Source organism: Tamandua tetradactyla, chromosome 11 (genome assembly GCF_023851605.1).
Source record: "Tamandua tetradactyla isolate mTamTet1 chromosome 11, mTamTet1.pri, whole genome shotgun sequence".
In the NCBI taxonomy this organism is placed as follows: Eukaryota; Metazoa; Chordata; class Mammalia; order Pilosa; family Myrmecophagidae; genus Tamandua; species Tamandua tetradactyla.
Genome location: NC_135337.1, coordinates 68,729,372 through 68,754,855, shown reverse-complemented (window position 1 = coordinate 68,754,855; position 25,484 = coordinate 68,729,372). Strand labels below are relative to the sequence as shown.

At 36.8% G+C, this 25,484-nt stretch overlaps 1 long non-coding RNA gene across 1 annotated transcript in view; it reads left to right on the top strand.

Annotated features, from left to right (window-relative positions):
• LOC143650249 (uncharacterized) overlaps window positions 1–25,484 on the top strand; it is a 41,131-nt gene that overhangs the window by 14,033 nt on the left and 1,614 nt on the right. Inside the window, exon 2 of the long non-coding RNA XR_013159462.1 lies at window positions 3,402–3,458. This is a non-coding gene — a long non-coding RNA (uncharacterized LOC143650249). The remainder of the gene's footprint in view (window positions 1–3,401; window positions 3,459–25,484) is intronic.

The window sequence follows — 25,484 nt, the reverse complement described above, 5'->3', positions numbered from 1 at the left end:
AATCAAATCCTTCATTGTTATAACTTCAAATATAAATTGTTTTATTATCTTAAAGGATATTTCCTTATTTTGTTATTTTCCACAGAAGTCACGGCTTTTCTGATACATATATTATGCTACATATATTTCAAGATCATTTTTTGTCAATTTCTATGGAAAAACCTACTGTTTTGCATATGATTGCATTGTTTTTATGAGTTAATTTTGAGGTCTTGATATCTTCATATTGAATTGTGTCATCAATCCTTGAACATACCTCTAGTTATCTGAGCCACCTTTATGTCTTTGGTACCATTTCTAATTTTCTTTATAAATATCTTCCACTGTTTTGTTATTTCCCAAGTCTTTTGTTTCTTTCTTTTTTTTTTTGCATTTTTACACTATTTTCTAATTGGCTTTTGTTGGAGTATAAAATATTTTTTATTTCAATCTTTTATTAGGCCATTTTTCTGAATTCCTTTAGTTTTTCCATTAGATTCTCCTGATTTTCTAGGTAAACTTTCATATTGTCTGAAAATCCTTACTGTCCTTCTCTTCTGTTCTAATTTTTTATACAATTTGTATTTTTCTCTTATTTAATTGGCTGAACCTATACTGCATGTTGAAATGTAATGACTTCTAGTCTCTGCCAAGTTAACTAATATTATCTAGTCTTTCTATAGACAAAATGCAAGTGGGAACTTGACTGAGTACAGAAACTGATAAAAACCCAGAGAGAATTGTGGCCGTGGATATGCGAATCTATACATGGGATAAAATCACACAGAACCACACACAAAGCAATGCAGGTTTAAAAAGGTAAAAACCGATGAAGGGTTGTATTATGCTTAAAAGCAATGTACCAAAATTAACTTCCTGGTTTTGATATTCTACTACAGCTTAATAAGATGTCATTTAGAGGAAACTGGGCAAAACACAGGAATCTACTATTTTAGGAATGTCCTGCGAGTTTATTACTTCAGAATAAAAAGTTAGAAAGAATCAAGAGAGAGATGAATGGAGGCAGGTGGCTGAGTGATGCTTTAGTTTGCTAAAACTGCTGAAATGCAATGTACCAAAACTTTAACCATGGAGATTTATTAGCTTACAAGCTTACAGTTGTGAGGCCATGAAAATGTACAAATCAAGGTATTATCAAGGCAATGCTTCTGCACTGAAGACTGGCTGCCGGTGATGCTGGGCTCCTCTGTCTCCTAGCCAGGCACATGACATCTGATGGCCCTTGTCTCCTGGGTTTTGTTGCTTTCAGCTTCTGCCTTCTCCATCTGTGGCTTTTTTTCCTCCGTCACTGTCTTATTCTCTGTTTCCTCTTTGTTGTTTCTCTGACTTTCATCCTTTTACAAAGGACCCCATTAAGGGGATTAAGATTATCCTGGTCAATCCCTGGCCATGGAAAAGTGACTAGCTAGGGAAAGCACAGCTCTGGAAGCCTGCTAGATTGGAAGCAGAAGGAAACAGAGCGGCCCCTTGCCACTCCATGTCCTAAGGTGAGGCATTCATAGCCACTAGACGCATATCCATTAGATATTCGAAAATTCTTTGTGTGTAATTGTTAACAATTTAAATTTTTATCTCTAACATCTGTAGCTATTTCAAAGTCATCTTTTTGCTTGTGCATTTTGTCTATTTTAATCTTTCCTTGATTGTTAGCCCCAGAATTGTACACTGCTAATCTTTTCAAGTAATTAGTTTTTGTCTTAGTTAATGAACTCCAGTTTCTTAAATCTAATTTATTAATTTTAATGCTTATCTTTCTTCTAGCAATACATTTAGTACTTTCTTTTTAAATTTTAGAGTGGCATTTTTAGTTAATTTGCTTTTCAGCCTTTCATGTGTCTGGATAAATGTACTTGAAACTGGGAAAGGTTACAGTGTTGATGGCATAAGTGTGCTTGGCAGAGAGGAGCATGTGGGGGGTCCCATTCCTATGGCCAAACCCTGGGTCCCAGAATAGAGGGAGCCCTAAAGTAGGCAAAACACTGTCATCACTATGGCACATATTTTATTGTCACATGACAATTATATTGCTGAAGAGAAGTGGGAAGAAAGGGTGACATTTCTTTCTTTAGTGATAATTTTTTAATGATCATTTTTTCCCTTGTGTTCTTTATCTTCAAATGTCAATAATTTTATTAAGATTTTACTACTAATTATAGATATAAAATGAACCATTTCTAAACAGAGATGTGTGACTTACTTCAGCTTAGGAAGTACTCAAATATTTCTCTTAATATCTATTGTTCTCTATGTTTTGAAAATTTTCTCAGGCAAAAAAAAATAAATTTACATAACCAAACACAACACACATAAACATATTACGTGTCCTTTGTCTTCTCTACCTACAGTTTTAGTGTCTTTGCTGCTAAAGCAAACACCATACCATAAATTGGTTTAAACAGTGGGAACTCATTGGGTCATAGTTTAGAGGGTGGGGGAAGCCCAGAGTCCAGGTGTGTCAGGACGGTGATGCTTTCTCTCTGAGGATACAGTGATGCTTTCTCCCTGAGGATGCAGTGCTCTGGGCTGGCCTCAACTCTCCTTGGTCCTTGACTTTTTCTGTCCTATGACAGTGCAATGGTGGCATCATCTCCATTGGTTTTGGGTTTCTCTCTGCTCTCTGCTGCTTTTCTCTCTGTCTGAACTGCACTCTGCCTGAAAAGGACTGCAGAGATGTGGAGTGAAGCCCCCAAGCTTCATCTGGGCCACACCCTAACTGAACTGACATCTCAAAGAAATCTTATTTACAGTGGTTTCACACTCACAGGACTAAGAGGTAGGACCTGAACACGGCTTACATGAGGGACTCTTATTCAATCTCCAATACCTGCCATCTTTGTATACATTTCCTTCTTATCCTTTGATTTCAGAGCACATTTGATCATGTCATATGGCTCTTATTTTTCTGTGTTAATAAACTGCCTCTTGTTTTTTACTTTTTTTTTTTTGTATGCTGTATGGCAGGGTCACATTTCATTATGTTTCCATGTGAGTATCCTGTTATTGCAGCACAATTTGCTGAATTTTGTTTGTTTGTTTATTTGCTTTTTGGGGAAAGTGCATGGACTGGGTCTCCTGCATGGCAAGCAAGAATTCTACCACTGCACTACTCTTGCACCCCCCTCTTTACTTATTTTTAATAAAGTTTAATTATGTTATGGCATGACTTCTTATTTTATTTAATTTGGAAATCTTTTCTTATGTGAAATAGTTTTATTTTCTAATGCTTATATCTTGTTTGGTAGAGTTTTATTTAATTTTTTAAAGAATCCAAAGCAGGAGATGTCATAAATTGAATTTTTTATTTAAACATTTTTAGAAATGCAATTTTCCTATTTATTTTGTGACAATTACTTTTATATTACCAAATAACTTCATAAGACTTATGCTGTTTCCCATGTCAGTAGAATTGATCATCGAGGAAAGAAGGGCCTGTGATTCCTACTGGTGAATTTCTCAAAGTGAGTATGAGTTATTCCCTCATAGTTCATTTGAAACCTATTATATTTTGCCCTTAGACCTTAAGTTGGAGGATGAGATAAGTGATAAGGATTAAGGGAGTTGGATTTGGGTCAAGTTTCAGCAATTGAATTTCCCCCCATCTGCCCAACATCACCCACCCCTGACCTACAATCCTCAATCCCTGCAACCTGTGCCCCCACCCTGCACACTCATGCATCTGCATCCTGATTTTAAAACTTTTTATAAAACCACAGTCGTCAAAACAGCATGGTAGTGGTACACAGAAAAGTATTTTCCAATGGAATAAAATTGAGAATACAGAAATCGAACACCAAATTTATAGTCAATTCACCTTTGACAAGGCCCCCAAATCCACTAAACTTGGACAAAGTAGTATTTTCAATAAACGGCCTGGGAGATTTGCTAACAATAGCCAAAAGAATGATAGAGGACCCTCACCTCACACAGTTTAAAAAAATTAATTCAAAGTGGGTCAAAGACCTAAATTTAAGAACCAGTACCATAAAGCTCCTAGAAGAAAATGTAGGTGAATCTTTAAGACCTAGTAAGAGTAGGTAGCTACCTAAACTTTACACCCAAAGCACAAACAACAAAGGAAAAAATAGATAAATAGAAACTCCTCAAAATCAAATGCTTCTGCATCTCAAAAGATTTTGTCAAAAAGGTGAAGAGGCAGCCAACTCAATGGGAGAAAATATTTGGAAATCACACATCAGATAAATGTTTGATATTCTGTATACATAAATAAATCATACAACTCAACAATAACAACCAAAAAAGCAACCCAATTATAAAATGGGCTAAAGATACAAATAGAAATTTTTTTCTGAAGAGCAAATACAAGTGGTTCAAAAGCCCATGTTCATTTGCATTAGCTATAAGGAAAATACAGATCAATACTACAATGAGATACCACCTCACAACCATAAGAATGGCTGCTATTAAACAAACAGGAGACTACAAATGTTGGAGAGGATGTGGTGAAATTGGGGTACTTATGCACTTCTGGTAGGAATGTATAATGGTACAGCCACTATGGAAGACAGTCTGGCGTTTCCTCAGAATATTAAATATTGAGATAATATATGACTGGGCAGTACCACTACCCGGTATATACCCAGGGGAGCTGAAAGCAGTGACACAGACATTTGCACACTGATGTTCATAGCAGCATTATTCAGTATTGCCAAAAGATGGAAACATTCCAAGTGCTCATAAACAGATGAGACAAAATGTGACATATAGTATGTGGTATATACATACTGTGGATTATTATGCAGCAGTAAGATGAAATGATGTCCTGAAGCACAAGACAAGATGGATAAGCCTTGAGGAACTAATGCTGAGTGAAATAAGCCAGACAAAAAATGATAGATACAATATAATTCCACTTTTATGACCATGGTAAAGATAAAATCAAAGGTGTATAATATGGAATATAGGGGAGCTAGAAATGCATGCAAGCTAGAGATGGGTGAAGGCTTGGCTAATGAGGTTGAATTTAAATGTAAGAGAATAGATAGTAGTGGAGGTGGTTCACTGGTGGATCTATAAGTAATATTACCGTAGACTGAAGGTGAGCATGATGAAGGTTTAAAGACCCATGGGTACCACTGATTGACATACAAATATAAATAAGTTTTTGCATGGACTACTGTAAGAACTTATGAAGGTATGAATCTTGTACAAAGAGTGTATAAGTTCAGGGTATAGAGGGAAAACTGCTACTGCATGTTATGGGCTATGTTTAACAGGAAACCATCAATAGTACCACAGCAATACCAGGGATAAATAATGGCGGGAGGGACCAGATTTAAGGGGAGGTTTGGAAATTTCATTTGGTGAGAGTGCATTTATTGGTTATCTCCAACAATGCCATCCTGACCAAAGGGGGGAAAGAAGTGTAACAAATAAAGTGACAGTGGCTGAGAGAGTTCAAATAGATTCTAGAAGTTGCTCTGGAGGTCACTCTTATGAAAGTTTCAGTTAGACATTCTTACCTATCATAGTTTGCAAACCCTCAATCAAAACCATTCCTGCTGTGGGGCCCAGAAAAATTTCTCATTATAAACAACCTGCTAAGATGGCTGCTAAGTGCTTCCAGGCCTGAAGTTCTGGGGGGCATGATACAGCATAGCTATGTAACCATAATTCAGCACCTGTTATATAACCAATGATGTAATATGCATGTATCCAATCATATATCCCATGAATGATGTACCTGCTGGTAAAGTTCCACTTTTGGGTAATTTAGTATATAAGGGACTATGTAAGTCTGTAAACATCACAGTGGAGGGGAATGATTAAAGATGACCACTCTACCAGCAGTTCCTTGTGCTTTCTTTCAATTTGCTACTGGACCAGAGTGACTGGACCTGACACCTGCCAAACCTAAAGAACACCTAGGTGTTACCTAAAACTCTACAAAGTTTCCATGCACTAGGCTAAATTTCCAGAAACCTACAACCTCCAGATGGATCTCTGGGCCAGATAAGTCCCTAAATGTAGAGGGCCCAACCTCTCCAGAACATCAACTAGTTCCATCCTCCTATTCCATATTACTGACAGCCCCTTCCAACAGGAAAAAGTTAGAATGGGCATAGCCCAAATACCCCTAAAGAGTGGGAGAAAGATCAAAGGTGGTGGTGGAGTTAAATAGAGAAAGTAGGGTTTAACAAATGAGTATGATTGCTGAATCATTATGCTGATATTTCTTTTAGTCTCTAGTATCTTAGATCAGCTAAAAGAAAAAACTTAAAATTGTGAAATTGTAACCCATACCAAACTCTGAAATCTGTTCTACAACCAATTGTTGCAATGTGCTTTGAAATTTCTTGCTTTTTAGTATATGTTATTTTTCGCAAAAAAGAAAAACATTTCAATTGTGATGATAATTGAACAGCTATATGATGATATTGTGTAACACTGACTGTACACTTTGAGTGATTACATGGTATGTAAATATATTATATATATATGTATATATCAATAAAATTTATGATCCAAAAACATAAAAAAAGAAGAAAAGTTAAAATTTTGGCCATCAGAAAAACAAAAATATTATGTATTTTTATCAATGCTAAGTTCTTATGAAATAAGCTGATGTGGGAATAGGGTAATGGAGGGATCTACATTTTTGCATTCTACTCTTCAATAGGATTTGAATATTTGTTGCTATGCATATTCACTATTTTTACAAAACAAAACCCATTTTTAAAAGTTAAAAAAATCAAAAGAAAAAAAAAATTGACCATATAACTGAGGGTCTTTTTCTGAATGCTCAATTGATTCCATCAATCAATTTGTCAATACCATGCTATTTTTGACTATGTGGCTTTATAATAAGCTTTAAAGTCAGGAAGTGCAAGTCGTCCCATTTTGTTCTTATTTTAGGGTGTTTTTGGCTATTTGTCACCACTTTCCCCTCCATACACATTTGGTAATTAACTTTCCCTAATTTTCAAAGTAGGCTGTTGGAATTTTGATTGGTATTGCTTGAATATGAAGATCAATTTGGGTAAAATTTACATCTTAGCAAATTTAGCCTTCCTATCCAGGAACATGGAATGTCCTAACATCTCTTCAGGTCTTTTATTTCTTTTAGCAATGTTTTTTTTTTAGCTTTCTGTGTACAGGTTCTTTGCATCATTGTTCAAATTTATTTCCAGATACTTGATTGTTTTAGTTGCTATTGTGAATAGAAATTTTTGTTAATTGCCTCCTCAGTTAGGTCATTACTAGTGTATAGAAACATTACTTATTCTTGTGCTTTAATCTTGCATCCCAGTACTTAAATGAATTTGTAATTAGCTGAAGTGGCTTTGTCATAGATTTCATGGGATTTTCTAAATATGGGATCATGTCATCTGCAAATAATGGGAGTTTTACTTTTCTTTTTCTGATGTGGATGCCTTTCATTTTTTTTTCTTGCCTAATTGCCCTAACTAGGACTTATAGCACAATACTGAGTAACAGTGATGACAGTGAGCATCCTTGTTTCACTCCTGATCTTAGGGGAAAGGCTTTCTGTCTCTCTCCATTGAGTACAATGTTTGGCTGTGTGCTTTCATATATGCCCTTTAGGGTACGAGGAAGTTTCTTTTGATTCCTTTTTTTTAAAGGGTGCTGAATTTTGTCAAATGCGTTTTTAGTATCAATCCAAATAGTCAGGTAATTTTCCCCTTTCGACCTGTTAATGTGTTGTATTACATTAATTATTTTCTTTTGTTGAACCACCCTTGCATGCCTGGAATAACCGTACTTGGTCATGGTGTATAAGTCTTTAATGTGATGTTGTATTTGATTTGCAAGAATTTTGTTGATAAATTTGCATCTATATCCATTAGGGAGATTGTCCAGCAGTTTTCCTTTATTTTAGCACATTTATCAGGTTTTAGTATTAGATTTAATTTACCTTCTTAGAATGAGTTAGGTAATGTTTCCTTCTCTTCCAATTTTTGGAAGAGTATGAGCAGAAATGATATTAATTCCTCTTGGAATGTTTGGTAAAATTCCCCTATGAAGCGGTCTGCCCCTGGGCTTTTCTTAGTGGGGAGATTTTTGATGACTGATTGAATTTCCTTAACTATGGTTGGTTTGTTGAGGTCTTCTATTTCTTCTTGAGTCAGCATAGATTGTTCATGTGTATCAAGGAGATTGTCCATTCCATCTAAGTTGCCTAGTTTGTTGATGTTCAGTTGTTCATATTATCCTCTTATGACCTTTTTTTTATTTCTTCAGGGTCCATTGCAACGACCCCATCTCATTTCTGATTTTGATGATATCCATCTTCTTTCCTTTTGACTTTTTCAGTCTAGCTAAGGGTTTGTCAATCTTTTTGATCTTCCAAAGAACCAACTTTTGCTTTTATTGATTCTTCCTATTAGGTTTTTTTCTCTAATTCATTTATATCCTCCTTAATTTTTATTATTTCTTTTCTTCTACTTGCTTTATGGTTAGTTTGTTGCTCTTGCTCTAGTTTCTTCAGTTGTTCATTTAGACTTTTTGTTTGAGCTTTATCTTCCTTATAAATGTAGGTGCTTAAAGCTATAAATTTCCCTCTCAGCACTATCTTAGCTTCATCCCCTGACTTCATTTAAAGTCTGTTTATCTGGTATTAGTGTAGCTACCTATGCTTTCTTTTAGTTACCACTGGCATGAAATATCTTTCTTTATTCTTTCACTTTCAATCTATTTTTATCTATAGGTCTTAGATGAGTGTCTTGTAAAGAGCAGAAAGATGAATCTTTTTAAGTCCATTCTGTCAGTCTGTGCCTTTGAATTGTGGAGTTTAGTCCATTAACATTCAAAGTTATCACTGTAAAGGCATTTCTTGATTCAATCATCTTATTCTTTGGTATTTATTTCTCAGGTCTATTTTTTCCTTTCTCTCTTTTTATCCTTTAAGTTAACCTTATTAATACTCATCAGTTCTGTACCCTCCTCTAGACCTTTTTCTCTTATCTTTTTTTCAGTCAGTGGAGCTCCCTTTAATATTTCTTGCAGGTTAGTTGTCTTTTAACAAAGTCTCTCAACATTTGTTTATCTATGAAATTTTAAACTCTTCCTAATTTTTGAAGGGCAGCTTTGCTGGATAAAGAATTCTTGCTTGACAATTTTTCTCCTTCAGAATCTTAGCTATATTGTACCCCTGTCTTCTCACCTCCGTGGTGCCCAATGTGAAGTTAGCACTCAGCCTTACATGGCTGCCTTTTTATGTGGTGAATTGCTTTCACTTGATGCTTCCAGGATTCTCTCCTTCTCTTCAGCATTTGATAGTTTGATTAGTATGTGTCTTTGAGTGTTTTTATTTGGATTTATTCTATCTGGGGGTTGTTGGGCTTCTTTGATATGCATATTTATGTCTTTTTTTTAAGGTTGGTAAGTTTTCCACAATTATCTCCTCAAATAATCTTCCTAGCCCTGTACTCTTCTCTTTTCTTTCTTGGACACCAATGATTCTTATATTTCTGAGCTTTGTGTTGTCAATTGTTTCTTATATCCACTTCAAAATTTTCCTTCTTTTTCACCATTTGTTTTTTGGGCATTCAAAAATTCAGTTGCTCTGTCCTCTAGTTTATTTATTCTTTCTTCTGCCTCTTGACATCCATGCTGTGTGTCTATAGTATATTTTTAATTTGATCTGTCATATCTTTCATTTTTGTAAGATCTGCTATTTTTATATTTACTCTTCAAATTTTTTCTTTATATTTTTCTATTTTCTTCTTGATAACCTTTGTGCTGGGCACAGCAGTGTAGCTCCCTCCCTTGCCTCCTGACTCTCTGCATTGCACACAGTGGGTGCTCTAGGCCTCCATGGTGAAAGGAGGGGGCAGTGGGCTAGAGTACCTCTCACTGGCCAGTTGTCAGAAAGACCATGCTCTGCATCCCCCTCTCCTCCTGAGGGCAAGGCCCCCTTGTCTCCCCCAAAACTAGGTGCCTGCAGCAGCCTGCCTCAGGGATGGGGGACACCAGGCACCACAGCAGGGTCTCTGTCTGTAGACAGAACAAGTCAGCGGCTCCCAGGTTCAGCAGGAGAACTCCAGGCTGGGGGACCAAGAGGGCTGACCCCACAGCAGGCTGCCGAGGGGGGCGTACCCCTCTCCTCAGCTGCCTAGGTTGGTCGCCATGCAGCACACTCACCCGACCTCCAGTAGCAGCCCCCCAACTTTTCACCCAGGTCCTCCCTATGTAATGCAGAGGACCCTCTCCAGTCACCCAGAACCGGGAGCCGCTCTCCTGGTCATTCTCGGCCTGTTCTCCAGTTGCTCCTGGGTGGAGGGGTGAGCACTGCCTGCCCTATGCCGCCACCTTCCCGGAAATTCCCCCCGACTTGGGTACTTTTAAAGGCCGCTAATCCCTCTTTCCCCTGTGATGCCACAGAAAGTGATTTTTCCTGTGTTGGAAGATTTATTACATGTGGATTTACAATTAGCTAATGCTGAATCAGCAATCCTGTCCAGGATATGGATTTTTTTTTTTTTTTTTTTTTGCTGCCCAGTTACTAGCACATTGCTTCACACTTAATACCTTTTCAATAAATGCTCATAATTTCTGCTTCTTAATTGGAACACAATTCCCCTCCATTGTACCTACACTGACACAGAGATTTTATAATCATCTACCACTAAAGAGATGTCATAAATACCAATAATAATGAGAAGGAAGGTAAAAGGGAGAGCATGAGTACCAAGAACACTTCAAAGTACTATACAAATTTTCCTTGGAACTCTCATTAACATCTATGATTTTTAAGTGTGAAAAATGCCATGTTCATGAAGCCATCCTTTTCTAATTTACATTTAAAATTCAATTTATAAAAATATGACCTATCTGAATATATTTACTCTTTTTAAATAAAAAAAGCCTTAGAATCTAAAAGCAACACAGAATTTAAAATATAAAATGGTAATGCAAGCGGTGTTTCACTTCTGGCAATGAGAGATGTGTTTGTAGCAGATCTCCCAAACAATGAGATCAGTTTAAAGTATGGTGAGAATGTAATTAACAGCACTGAATTATATATTTGAATGTAGTTAGAAGGTGAAATTTTAGGTTCCTAATATTACTAGAATGAAAGAATATGCATATATATATATATATATATATATATATATATAGTTACTAAACACACACACACACATATATATATGGTTACTAGAATAAAAAAAACAAAGCATAGGACTGAACAACCCAGACAAGAAAGCCTAAAGTAAACCTTAAAATATATCATGGACAATTATAAAAATGTGCTTTCATCAATTGTAACATCAATTGTAACAAATGTACCACAACAATGCAAGGTGTTAATAGCAGGGGGTGGGGTAGTTTGGGGGTATATGGGAACTGTATTTTCTTCAAGGAATTTATGCACCTTTCCTTTATAAACATTTTCCAATTCATCAGCTGTGTATATGGAGAAGCCAAACAAGCCTAAAAGAAAGCCTCATTCTTCCAGGACATGAGAATTTGACAAAGGGAAAAAACCACAATTGACTTATAGTAACTTCAACGTGACTGAGATGTTGTAGTTAAACGAAGACTTCAAAGTGCCTATTTTAGCTATCCTCCATGAGTTAAAGGGAAAATTTACTGAAAATTAATGAAAATACAGGAAATTTCGTTATTGATCAGGGGCACACAAAATAAAAGAGCAAAAATAAAATTAAAGAAAAAATCAAAGAACAATGAAACAACTGCTTTGCATACACAAAAGTTGCTACCATATAAAAGACAGAAAATATCAAGGGTTGTTATGCCTATGGAGTAATTAAGTTCTCATACACTTGTTATAGGAGCTGATAAACTACAACCACTTTTAAAATCCTTTGACTATATCTACTAAAGTTGGATATGTTTATACCATATAACCCAGAAATTTACTACCATTTTCCCGGTAGAAATTCATGTGCCTAAGGACCAAAGGCATTTGCAAGTATATTCATAGCAGTACTATTCTTTTTTTTTTTTAATTTTTTTATTAATTTAAAAAAATTAACTAACACAGCATTTAGAAATCATTCCATTCTACATATGCAATCAGTAATTCTTAATATCATCACATAGGTGTATGGTCATCATTTCTCAATACATATGCATCGATTTAGAGAAAGAAATAGCAAGACAACAGAAAAAGAAATAAAGTGATAACACAGAGAGAAAACAAAAATAAAAATAAAAAGTACAAAAATATATAAGAGAAAAAAAAACTAAAAAAAAAAACTATAGCTCAGATGCAGCTTCATTCAGCATTCCAACATAATTACATTACAATTAGGCAGTATTGTGCTGACCATTTTTTTTTTTTATAAATCATACCATTCTACATATGCAATCAGTAATTCTTAACATCATCACATAGATGCATGATCATCGTTTCTTAGTACATTTGCATTGGGTTAGAAGAACTAGCAATATAACCGAAAAAGATATAGAATGTTAATATAGAGAAAAAAAATAAAAGTAATAATAGTAAGAACAAAACAAAACAAAACAAAGCAAAACAAAAACCTATAGCTCGGATGCAGCTTCATTCAGTATTTTAACATGATTACTTTACAATTAGGTATTATTGTGCTATTTTTGAGTTTTTGTATCTAGTCCTATTGCACAGTCTGTATTCCATCAGCTCCAATTACCCATTATCTTACCCTGTTTCTAACTCCTGCTGAACTCTGTTACCAATGACATATTCCAAGTTTATTCTCGAGTGTCGATTCACATCATTGGGACCATACAGTATTTGTCTTTTAGTTTTTGGCTAGACTCACTCAGCATAATGTTCTCTAGGTCCATCCATGTTATTACGTGCTTCATAAGTTTATCCTGTCTTAAAGCTGCATAATATTCCATCGTCTGTATATACCACAGTTTGTTTAGCCACTCGTCTGTTGATGGACATTTTGGCTGTTTCCATCTCTTTGCAATTGTAAATAACGCTGCTATAAACATTGGTGTGCAAATGTCCGTTTGAGTTTTTGCCCTTAATTCCTTTGAGTAGATTCCCAGCAATGGTATTGCTGGGTCGTATGGCAATTCTATATTCAGCTTTTTGAGGAACCGCCAAACTGCCTTCCACAGTGGTTGCACCCTTTGACATTCCCACCAACAGTGGATAAGTGTGCCTCTTTCACCGCATCCTCTCCAGCACTTGTCATTTTCTGTTTTGTTGATAATGGCCATTCTGGTGGGTGTGAGATGATATCTCATTGTGGTTTTGATTTGCATTTCTCTAATGGCCAGGGACATTGAGCATCTCTTCATGTGCCTTTTGGCCATTTGTATTTCCTCCTCTGAGAGGTGTCTATTCATGTCTTTTTCCCATTTTGTAATTGGGTTGGCTATCTTTTTGTTGTTGAGTTGAACAATCTCATTATAAATTCTGGATACTAGACCTTTATCTGATATGTCGTTTCCAAATATTGATTCCCATTGTGTAGGCTGTCTTTCTACTTTCTTGATGAAGTTCTTTGATGCACAAAAGTGTTTAATTTTGAGGAGTTCCCATTTATTTATTTCCTTCTTCAGTGCTCTTGCTTTAGGTGTAAGGTCCATAAAACCGCCTCCAATTGTAAGATTCATAAGATATCTCCCTACATTTTCCTCTAACTGTTCTATGGTCTTAGATCTAATGTTTAGATCTTTGATCCATTTTGAGTTAACTTTTGTGTAGGGTGTGAGATATGGGTCTTCTTTCATTCTTTTGCATATGGATATCCAGTTCTCTAGGCACCATTTATTGAAGAGACAGTTCTGTCCCAGGTGAGTTGGCTTGACTGCCTTATCAAAGATCAAATGTCCATAGATGAGAGGGTCTATATCTGAGCACTCTATTCGATTCCATTGGTCGATATATCTATCTTTATGCCAATACCATGCTGTTTTGACCACTGTGGCTTCATAATATGCCTTAAAGTCAGGCAGTGAAAGACCTCCAGCTTTGTTTTTTTTCCTCAAGATGTTTTTAGCAATTCGGGGCACCCTGCCCTTCCAGATAAATTTGCTTATTGGTTTTTCTATTTCTGAAAAATAAGTTGTTGGGATTTTGATTGGTATTGCATTGAATCTGTAAATCAATTTAGGTAGGATTGACATCTTAACTATATTTAGTCTTCCAATCCATGAATACGGTATGCCCTTCCATCTGTTTAGGTCTTCTGTGATTTCTTTTAGCAGTTTTTTGTAGTTTTCTTTATATAGGTTTTTTGTCTCTTTAGTTAAATTTATTCCTAGGTATTTTATTCTTTTAGTTGCAATTGTAAATGGGATTCGTTTCTTGATTTCCCCCTCCGCTTGTTCATTGCTAGTGTATAGAAATGCTACAGATTTTTGAATGTTGATCTTGTAACCTGCTACTTTGCTGTACTCATTTATTAGCTCTAGTAGTTTTGTTGTGGATTTTTCTGGGTTTTCGACGTATAGTATCATATCGTCTGCAAACAGTGATAGTTTTACTTCTTCCTTTCCAATTTTGATGCCTTGTATTTCTTTTTCTTGTCTAATTGCTCTGGCTAGAACCTCCAACACAATGTTGAATAATAGTGGTGATAGTGGACATCCTTGTCTTGTTCCTGATCTTAGGGGGAAAGTTTTCAATTTTTCCCCATTGAGGATGATATTAGCTGTGGGTTTTTCATATATTCCCTCTATCATTTTAAGGAAGTTCCCTTGTATTCCTATCCTTTGAAGTGTTTTCAACAGGAAAGGATGTTGAATCTTGTCAAATGCCTTCTCTGCATCAATTGAGATGATCATGTGATTTTTCTGCTTGATTTGTTGATATGGTGTATTACATTAATTGATTTTCTTATGTTGAACCATCCTTGCATACCTGGGATGAATCCTACTTGGTCATGATGAATAATTCTTTTAATGTGTTGTTGGATACGATTTGCTAGAATTTTATTGAGGATTTTTGCATCTATATTCATTAGAGAGATTGGCCTGTAGTTTTCTTTTCTTGTAATATCTTTGCCTGGTTTTGGTATGAGGGTAATGTTGGCTTCATAGAATGAATTAGGTAGTTTTCCCTCCGCTTCGATTTTTTTGAAAAGTTTGAGGATAGTTGGTACTAATTCTTTCTGGAATGTTTGATAGAATTCACATGTGAAGCCGTCTGGTCCTGGACTTTTCTTTTTAGGAAGCTTTTGAATGACTGATTCAATTTCTTTACTTGTGATTGGTTTGTTGAGGTCATCTATGTCTTCTTGAGTCCAAGTTGTTTGTTCATGTCTTTCCAGGAACCCATCCATTTCATCTAAATTGTTGTATTTATTAGCGTAAAGTTGTTCATAGTATCCTGTTATTACCTCCTTTATTTCTGTGAGGTCAGTAGTTATGTCTCCTCTTCCATTTCTGATCTTATTTATTTGCATCCTCTCTCTTCTTCTTTTTGTCAATCTTGCTAAGGGCCCATCAATCTTATTGATTTTCTCATAGAACCAACTTCTGGTCTTATTGATTTTCTCTATTGGTTTCATGTTTTCAATTTCATTTATTTCTGCTCTAGTCTTTGTTATTTCTTTCCTTTTGCTTGCTTTGGGATTAGTTTGCTGTTCTTTCTCCAGTTCTTCCAAGTGGACAGTTAATTCCTGCATTTTTGCCTTTTCTTCTTTCTGATATAGGCATTTAGGGCAATAAATTTCCCTCTTAGCACTGCCTTTGCTGCGTCCCATAAGTTTTGATACATTGTGTTTTCATTTTCATTCACCTCGAGGTATTTGCTAATTTCTCTAGCAATTTCTTCTTTGACCCACTCGTTGTTTAGGAGTGTGTTGTCTCCAACTATTATGGTATATGATTCTATTTCCCTTTTCAGTGTTTGCAGTGTATTCCTCACGTATTTTGGGGCATTCTGGTTCAGTGCGTAAATATTTATGATTGTTATGTCTTCTTGTTTAATTGTTCCTTTTATTAGTATATAGTGTCCTTCTTTGTCTCTTTTAACTGTTTTACATTTGAAGTCTAATTTGTTGGATATTAGTATAGCTACTCCTGCTCTTTTCTGGTTGTTATTTGCATAAATATCTTTTCCCAACCTTTCACTTTCAACCTATGTTTATCTTTAGGTCTAAGGTGTGTTTCCTGTAGACAGCATATAGAAGGATCCTGTTTTTTAATCCATTCTGCCAGTCTATGTCTTTTGATTGGGGAATTCAGTCCATTGACAGTTAGTGTTATTACTGTTTGGATAATATTTTCTTCTAACATTTTGCCTTTTGTATTATAAATATATCATATCTGATTTTCCTTCTTTCTACACTCTTCTCCATACCTCTCTCTTCTGTCTTTTCATATCTCACTCTAGTGCTCCCTTTAGTATTTCTTGCAGAGCTGGTCTCTTGGTCACAAATACTCTCAGTGACTTTTTGTCTGAGAATGTTTTAATTTCTCCCTCATTTTTGAAGGATAATTTTGCTGGATATAGGAGTCTTGGTTGGCAGTTTTTCTCTTTTAGTGTTTTAAATATATCATCCCACTGTCTTCTAGCTTCCATGGTTTCTGCTGAGAAATCTACACATAGTCTTATTGGTTTTCCCTTGTATATGATGGATTGTTTTTCTCTTGCTGCTTTCAAGATCCTTTCTTTCTCTTTGACCTCTGACATTCTAACTAGTAAGTGTCTTGGAGAAAGCCTATTTGTGTCTAATCTCTTTGGGGTGCGCTGCACTTCTTGGATCTGTAATTTTAGGTCTTTCATAAGAGTTGGGAAATTTTCAGTGATAATTTCTTCCATTAGTTTTTCTCCTCCTTTTCCCTTCTCTACTCCTTCTGGGACACCCACAACATGTATATTTGTGCGGTTCATATTGTCCTTGAGTTCCCTGATACCCTGTTCAAATTTTTCCATTCTTTTCCTGATAGTTTCTGTTTCTTTTTGGAATTCAGATGTTCCATCCTCCAAATCACTAATTCTATCTTCTGTCTCTTTAAATCTATCATTGTAGGTATCCATTATTTTTTCCATCTTTGCTACTTTATCCTTCACTTCCATAAGTTCTGCGATTTGTTTTTTCAGTTTTTCTATTTCTTCTTTATGTTCAGCCCATGTCCTCTTCATGTCCTCCCTCAATTTATCGATTTCATTTTTGAAGAGGTTTTCCATTTCTGTTCGTATATTCAGCATTAGTTGTCTCAGCTCTTGTATCTCATTTGAGCTATTGGTTTGTTCCTTTGACTGGGCCATATTCTCAATCTTGTGAGCGTGAACAGTTATCTTCTGCTGCTGGCGTCTGGGCATTTTTTCAGATTTCTCTGGGTGTCGGACCCAGCAAGGTTGTAAGATTTTTCTGTGAAATCCCTGGGATCTGTTTTTCTTATCTTGCCCAGTAAGTGGCGCATGGGGCACACGTTTGTCTCAAGTGTTTGGAATGGGTCTCCCCCAGTCACCGATCTCTGCAGCCTGGGGATTTCAGATCCAATTCTCTCCGTTGGTTCAGGGGCCGCACGTAGTGGGGACGTCAGCTGCTGCGGCTTGAGGGGGCCCTGTGGCTGGTCACGTGCCGCAGCGGGCCTGGGGGATTCCCCACCAGACCAGGAAGACTCCCGCGGGGGGGGCACCGCGGCTTGGATAGCCCTCTGATCCGAAACTCGTATCCGCGGACTCGAAGCCGAGACTCGAAGCCACCCACAAAAGAGGGGCGCCGGCCTCCTCGGCTTGGGAAACTTGCCTCTCCGAAACTCTCAGCCGGCCCAGCAAGGAGGGAGGGAGTAGCTCGGACCGCCGCAGCTGCTGCTGATCGGGAAATCGCGCGCCGCTCGGGGGTCTCACCGCAGCCGAGTCTCGCAGTCAGACTAGCCAGCCCAGACTTTGGATAGCCCTCTGGTCCGAGATTCGTAGCCGCGGACTCAAAGCCGAGACTCGAAGCCGCCCGCAAAAGAGGTGCGCCGCCTGCCTCGGCTTGGGAAACTTGCTTCTCCGATACTCTCAGCCGGCCCGTGAAGGAGGGAGGGAGTAGCTCGGACCGCCACAGCTGCGGCTGCTCGGGAAATCGCGTGCCGCTCGGGGGTCTCACCGCAGCCGAGTCTCGCAGTCAAAGCCGAGACTCGAAGCCGCCTGCAAAAGTGTAGCGCCAGCCGCCTTGGCTGGGAAGCTTGCCTCTCCGAGACTCTCAGCCGGCCCGGGAAGGAGGGAGGGAGTAGCTCGGACCGCTGCAGCTGCGGCTGCTCGGGAAATCGCGCGCAGCTCGGGGGTCTCACCGCAGCCGAGTCTCACAGTCAGACTAGCCAGCCCAGACTTTGGATAGCCCTCTGATCCGAGACTCGTAGCCGCGGACTCGAAGCCGAGACTCGAAGCCGCCCGCAAAAGTGTGGCGCCGGCCGCCTTGGCTGGGAAGCTTGCCTCTCCGAGACTCTCAGCCGGCCCGGGAAGGAGGGAGGGATTAGCTCGCACCGCCGCAGCTGCGGCTGCTCGGGAAATCACGTGCCGCTCGGGGATCTCACCGCAGCCGAGTTTCGCAGTCAGACTAGCCAGTCCAGACTGGGTTACGCTGTGTGTCCATTCCCTGCTGTAGCCCCAGGAGCTGTTCTGTACTGTTTCTGTTCACCTATTAGTTGATTTGGAGTCGGAGGAACTAAGACGCATGTACCTTACTAAGCCACCATCTTGGATCCAGTCTCAGCAGTACTATTCTTAAGAACCAAAATTTGAAAAAGGCCAATTGCCAAATGAATATTGTGGTCTATTCATGCAATGATATATTATTCAACAAAGCAATGAACAATGAACTTCATGAATATATAGTTGAGCAAAATAAGTCAGATACAAAAGAGTATTTAATATGCCAATCCATTCATAAAAGTATTTTTAAAAGGTAAAACTAATTGGTGGTTTATGAATTCAATATGGTGGCTCCCTTGGAGAAGTAGAAGATAGTGAACCAAAAGGACTTCAGAGTAGCTTCTGGATAATTTTAATATTATATGTTCTAATATAAGTGGAGATTATCTGAATGAATTCACTTAGTTTGGTAGTTAGATTCAGTTGTCAGCTTGGCCAGGTGAAGATGCTTAGATCTATTGCTGTGGACATGAGCCAATGGCATGTCAACCGCTGATTACATCTGCAGTCGGTTAGGAAGCTTGCCTGCTGCAATGAATGATGTTTGATTTAATTGGCTGGTGCTTAAATGAGAGAGCGCAACATAGCACAGCCCAAGCAGCTCAGCATACCTCATCTCAGCACTCACAGCTCAGCCCAGGTCTTTGGAGATGCAGAAAGAAATCACCCCGGGGAAAGTTGCTGCAACCCAGAGGTCTGGAGAGAAGGCCAGCAGAGATTGCCCTGTGCCTTCGCATGTAAGAAAGAACCTCAGTTGAAAATTAGCTGCCTTTCCTCTGAAGAACAGATGAAATAAACCCCCTTCTATTAAAAGCCAATCCGTCTCTGATGTGTTGCATTCTGGTAGCTAGCAAACTAGAACACTTAGTGAGAATTTATTTAGATGTACCCTCATGGTTTTTTAATTTTATTATGTTAAACTGTGATTAAAAAGTTTTCTTAAAAATTTGGTAATTCATAGGAATGTATTTTTAACAATAGTTTCCATTTAAAATTCTAAGGCCAAAATAGCTTTGCATTTTCAGGACTAGCTTTTTTCCAATTTTTAAAATATCTTAAAGATTTTCAATTTTGATAATACTAGGGTTTTTGAGAAATTGTTAAATTTTCTTGGCATAATTATAGTAGTGTTAACATTATTAAATAATTTAAAATAAATTAAACACTGGTCAAAATGACCAGTGAGTTTAGGTATTAAGTAACTTAAGTATTATGTATTGATTAAATGTGTCATAAGCAGAGTATAAATTAAGCCTACTTAGAAATAGAAAATATAGAATCAATTAATATAAAATCAATATAATAGATCAATTAATAATATAATACAAATTAATATAAATTATGTATTAATTATTCTACAGAAAATATAATAAAGTGGATCATTACTGATGGCCAAAAATTAATATTTTTTCAATATTTAAAATATACTGTGTCCAACAGGCTATTTATTCATGATGAAAAACAGTATTTGAACAGTCAAAAAGCAAAGTTCATTGAGAATACAAAGGTTAGATATTCAGAAAAATTTCCAATGAATGTCAGAGAACTAGATAACTGGACAGTTTGATGACAAATTAACCTCAATATATACAAGTGGAGGATGGAACACACCTTAAGAAAAATTTTATATGAATCCACCAGATCTATTTTCTAATGATTGCATCACTGAAGGAAATAAATATAGAAGATAGTCTTGTATTAAGTTCATTCACACTTCATACAGACATTTATTGAGAATCTACTATGTTCTCTACATCATCTCACTCTTTTAAAATTGTATGGAAGAATCAGTCACAAAGAATAACCAAGACCCTTCTGAAAAATAAGCATAAGACAGAAGGATTTATCTTCTTTCATGTTGACACTTGTTGTAAAGCTGCATTAAATTTTACAGAATGATTCTGATGTATGGATCAATATCTAGACCAGTAGAAAAGAAAAGTACAAAGCAAATTCATGCATATATGAAAACCTGATAAATATCAAAGCTGTCATTACATATAGTGAGGAAAATATGGAATAATCAATGAATAGTACAGGGAAAACAATTAGTTATCCAAGTGTGAAACAGGGAACGGATGCCTCTCTCAACCCATGCAAAAAAATTTGTTCCACATGACAGGAGAAATTTCAAGATGTCGTATTGTTGCCAGTGTCTTGTTTCTGATCATTGTAAGGATATGTAAGATAATGTATGGAAAATTGTTTGAATATGTAAGATATTAACATTAGAGAAGCCAGAAGAAGGAAATAACTTTCTGTACTACTTTTTTGCAACTGTCCTGTCAGAATAAAATAGTTTCAATATGAGGAGTTTAATAAAATATATTACATACAATATGTAACCATTAAAAATGTGTTCTACATGAATCATGAATTTAGGTATGAATAGCAAAACTTGTAAAAGTTAAGATCTAAAAAAATACAGGAGAATGTTTTTAATCTCTTGTAGTTTGAAGGACTTTCTAAAAAATACCTAATATAGGCAAACCACAAATAAAAACATTCCTGAATACAACTACATTCAAATCAAGAACTTCTATGTATCATAATTTTTCCTATTGCCACAGTTACCACAATAGCTCTAAGAAACAGAGCCTCACATATTCACTAACCAGCTGGTGTCAGATGAATTCTGTACCCCGACTAGACTTTATTAATTTTAATCTGCATTGCTGTAGGTTGAACCCCTTGAAAACAGAACCTTCTGAAGATGTTATTTTCAATTAAGGTGTGGCTCAACTGAATAATATGGGCCTCAATCGTGATTATTGGAGGACTTATAAAAGCAAAAGTCCCAGGGAGAAGCAGGAAGTTAGTGAGAACATGGAAGAGAAAGGAGAGAACATCAGCAAGTGATGGGAAAGCCAAGGAACCCTAAGGATTACTAGCAGCCAATAACACAATGCTACATTTTTAAGAGAAGGCAAGCCTTGCTGATACCTTAGTTTTAATCTTCCTGTAGCCTCAATATTATAAGCCAATAAATTCTAATTGTTTAGACTAACCAATTGTGTGGTATTTGTCCTAGCAGCTGGCAAAGACAGTTACTAAAGTTTGAAACTCAGGTTTAATCTCAGGTCTATCTAAGTATAAATTGCTTGCTTTTGATGTTACAATTTGCTGTTTCTCCAAAAGGATTACGTAATTTTCTCTTATTGGATGGAAATCCCCTTGTAAATGTCATTACTTCCTCAAGGAGATGCCACTGTTTTAAGGTTATTTGGAATAATTTTTTTTTTAATATCTAAAAACATTTCATTTTAAAGACAAAGATTTCCTTGTGGCTCAAATGTAATCTTTAGAGACAATCTAAAATTTCCCTAATTTGAACATGCACTCCATGAAAAATTATGGAAAAAGTCATATGTGTCCAAATAACAGGAATATTATGGTAGGAAAACAAACAAAATCTAAGAGATTTGCATGTAGTTTTTGCCATTTTCATGGTTTTATCTGAACAATTAACTATGATATCGTTGTTAAGTAGAGATAATCAATTATGCTCTATCTAACAATTACTGAAAAGTCTGATTCAAAGGGCACATGAGATATAGGCACTTATGTTTCCTGGTTAAATAAAATAGGTATATTTTTCTAATTTCTCTTTATGAAATACATTTTACATTGAATTATGATATGAATTGAACTACTCTAAAATTCTTTCCATTAGTAATGAAAATAATTTTGATATCTTACCCAAAACTCAAACGGAATATATTTATGTCAAGGAAATATTTTATTTTAATATGGAGTTCTTAATACATACCAATAAATAATTTGAGTCATACATATTTTAGGCATGCTTTTATAAACTACAATAAAGGTAATAATTTTTAATCATTCTTTTTAGAATCTGAATCTTTTAGCCTATTGTTATTTAACAGTCCTATTAAATATACTGTAAAGAATAAGGAAATACTAGTTTTAAATATTCATACTAGGAATAAATAAAATGAAAAGATTGCCATGGTAGTACAAAAGGAGAGTAGCTATTCACAAGCCTTGCAATGTTAAAATAATATAAAGTATCAATTAAAAGAAGCCTTGATTAATTTCATATAAACATAAATGAAGCTTCAGAAGCTAGTCTCCCAACCATTTGGCTCCCATTTGTGTATTAGAAATGGCCACTGGCAATACTTTGGGAAGGGCAGGTTTGTTACATAGTGTTTAGTTTGTCTGATGTTTGTGAGAATTCTGAAATTTTTACAGGAAAAACAAGGGACACTACATTTATTATAAAAGAGCATACTGAATTAATATTATAGTGAAATGTTTTATTTTTCATGCAGTTCCTTTGATCAGCAGTATAAATGCTGCTTTTGAAGCCTGCAGGTACCCACCTTATGTCTGTGATTCAAACCATAGGCTAAGCTTCTACAGGGAGTTTGAGATTCTCCCCTTGGAAGTGGATCTTGAGTCTAGAGAATGGCTATAATCTCCTTAAGTGCAAGGCATGCAGTTTGTATGCTATTGGAGCACCAATATCTAGAAAAGTTTCCAGCAAATAATAGTTGTCCTAAAATAGAAACAAATTATATTGAATGAATGGCTTATTAGCATCATTCTCTACTTGTGTCTTATGTGGGATCCTTTCTTGTTCTGGCCTCTCTCATTCTTTCATCCATCAATTTTCTAGCATTGATCATATAGCCTTGATCTATAGCATTGATCAATCAAATTTCTCAGAATCTCATTTGTATCTGAGATAATGAAGTTAAGATTTCTCACCACAAATTTACATGTCCTCAGGTGTACTCTACATCCAGGTTTATACCTATATTAAACAGTTAAAATTTTATTTTTTATGAGTCACTTCTGCTTGAGTTTATTATTGTTTCAGTTATTTATTGCTCTATAGCAAGCCATCCCAAAGCTTGATGGCTTAAAACAATACCATGTTATTTGCTCATGATGGTGGGCTGCCATTTTGGACTGGGCTCAGCGAGGTGGTTCTTCACCAGTCTGATCTGAGAGCACTGTGTGCCAACTCTCATATATGGCCTCACTCTGTGCCTTGGGGATTATCAATGCCCTCCAGGTGGCCACTTGTCCTTAAGGAGCTTCCTCATATGTCAGTCTTGTGGTTGCAAACAGACTGGGAGATGAAGCTTCAGTCTCTCTTGAGCCCTAGCCTTGAAGCTCACACTTTATCACGTCTTCCACATCTATTTGTCAAATCAAGTCACAAAATGAGTTGAGGTTCAAGGGATAGAGAAATAGAGTTCACTTTTAGTGGAGCAATAAAGTCAAATTGCAAAAATACCCACAAACAGGGAGAGGTACATTTACAGCCATTTCTGTTGAATCAGCCATGATTGCAAAAGAAATTCAAATAGCGCTTAGAAAAAATTGTAACTTCTTTGTTACACTGTTATTTCTGTGAGAAAATACAATTTTCAGCTGTCATTTACTTCTTCTGAATCTGTCATGGATATAGCAAGGCACCACCTTCTGCTATGGATTCACACCATATTTCCACCAGGGAATCTGAGGCATTATTTAATAAGTTGGAAGTGCTAGTAATAGAATTTCAGGCATGCTCTGCAACTGAAATAGAAGGATAGAAAACGTTTGAGCTGGAGCAGAATTTCTGTATTATTTAATCAAACACTGACACAGTGATGGAAATTATTCCATGAGGCCTCACCAGTTCAGTGTTATATCCTACAGCCACATGAAGGGAACAGCTGAGGGACACGTTGTGGTGTTTATTTCAAGGACAGTTGATGAGAGTATATATATGCAGCATATTACTTCAATCCTCACTCTGCTGATAAATCCACTCCCTGTTCCACTTTAGTTTTATCCCATTCTGTTACCACTAGCTGAGGGTTGAATCCTGTCCCCCACAACAAGCATTTTCATGTCCCAAACCCTGGTCCTGTGGATGTGAACCCATTTGTAAATAGGACCTTCGAGAATGTTATTAGTTAAGGTGTGCTCAGACTAAAAGAGGGTGGGACTTAACCTGATAAAGGTAAGTCCTTGTAAGGAGAGAAAATTGGATTTGAAGAAGAAGCCACAAGGAGCAGGCAGAAGCTGGAAGTTGATGTAACCCAGGAGAGAAGGGAGAAGATGTCACCATGTGCATTGCCATGTGACAGACGTGACAGCCAGAAATTACTGATCCTGGGAGGGATCAAGCCTTCCATCCTCTGAAACTGTGAGCCAAGGAATGCCTTTTGTCAAGCAGCCTATTGCATGGTATTTGTTCTAGCAAAAAGAAAGCTATCAATCTGCTCTTTTTTAATTTTTTTTTTTTTTTAACATGGGCAGGCACCGGGAATCGAACCTGGGTCCTCTGGCATGGCAGGCAAGCGTTCTTGCCTGCTGAGCCACTGTGGCCCACCCTCAATCTGCTCTTTGACTTACCCTACAGTAGAATTGAAAACTGATTTTGATATTTCTCTTCTACAATAAAATGGACAAATCTAGTGGCTCTCAATGCGATGGAGCCTCAACATTCCCTGTATAATGAATGCTTTTAAACATTCTATATCATTTAGCTTAGGCAAATTTTTTATAGATGCCAAAATTCAGTGATTTATAATTAAAAACAAGTTTGTTTCTCAATTATGCACCATACCCACCTGATTTTCATTCCAGCATCCTGTCTGCCAGGCCAGCACCTAATGGGGGCATGGTCAGTATTTAGGAAGAGAGAAAAGAGAATGGCCAACCAAGTCTGGCTCTTAAGGCTTTTGCTCAAAAAATGACATGACATCCACTCATATTTCATTGACCAAAGCAAGTTACATGGCCAAGTTTAATGTGAAAAGTTTTGGGAAATGCAGTTCTCCTGCAAGTTTCATGCCCAAACCTAATGTCATGGGTGGGAAAAGATAATCCTACTTCAGGAAAGGGCAACAAATATTTTGAAAAGTAGTATCGCCAACCTATAATCATGAAAAATTCATAGATGTATAACTTACCTACATGC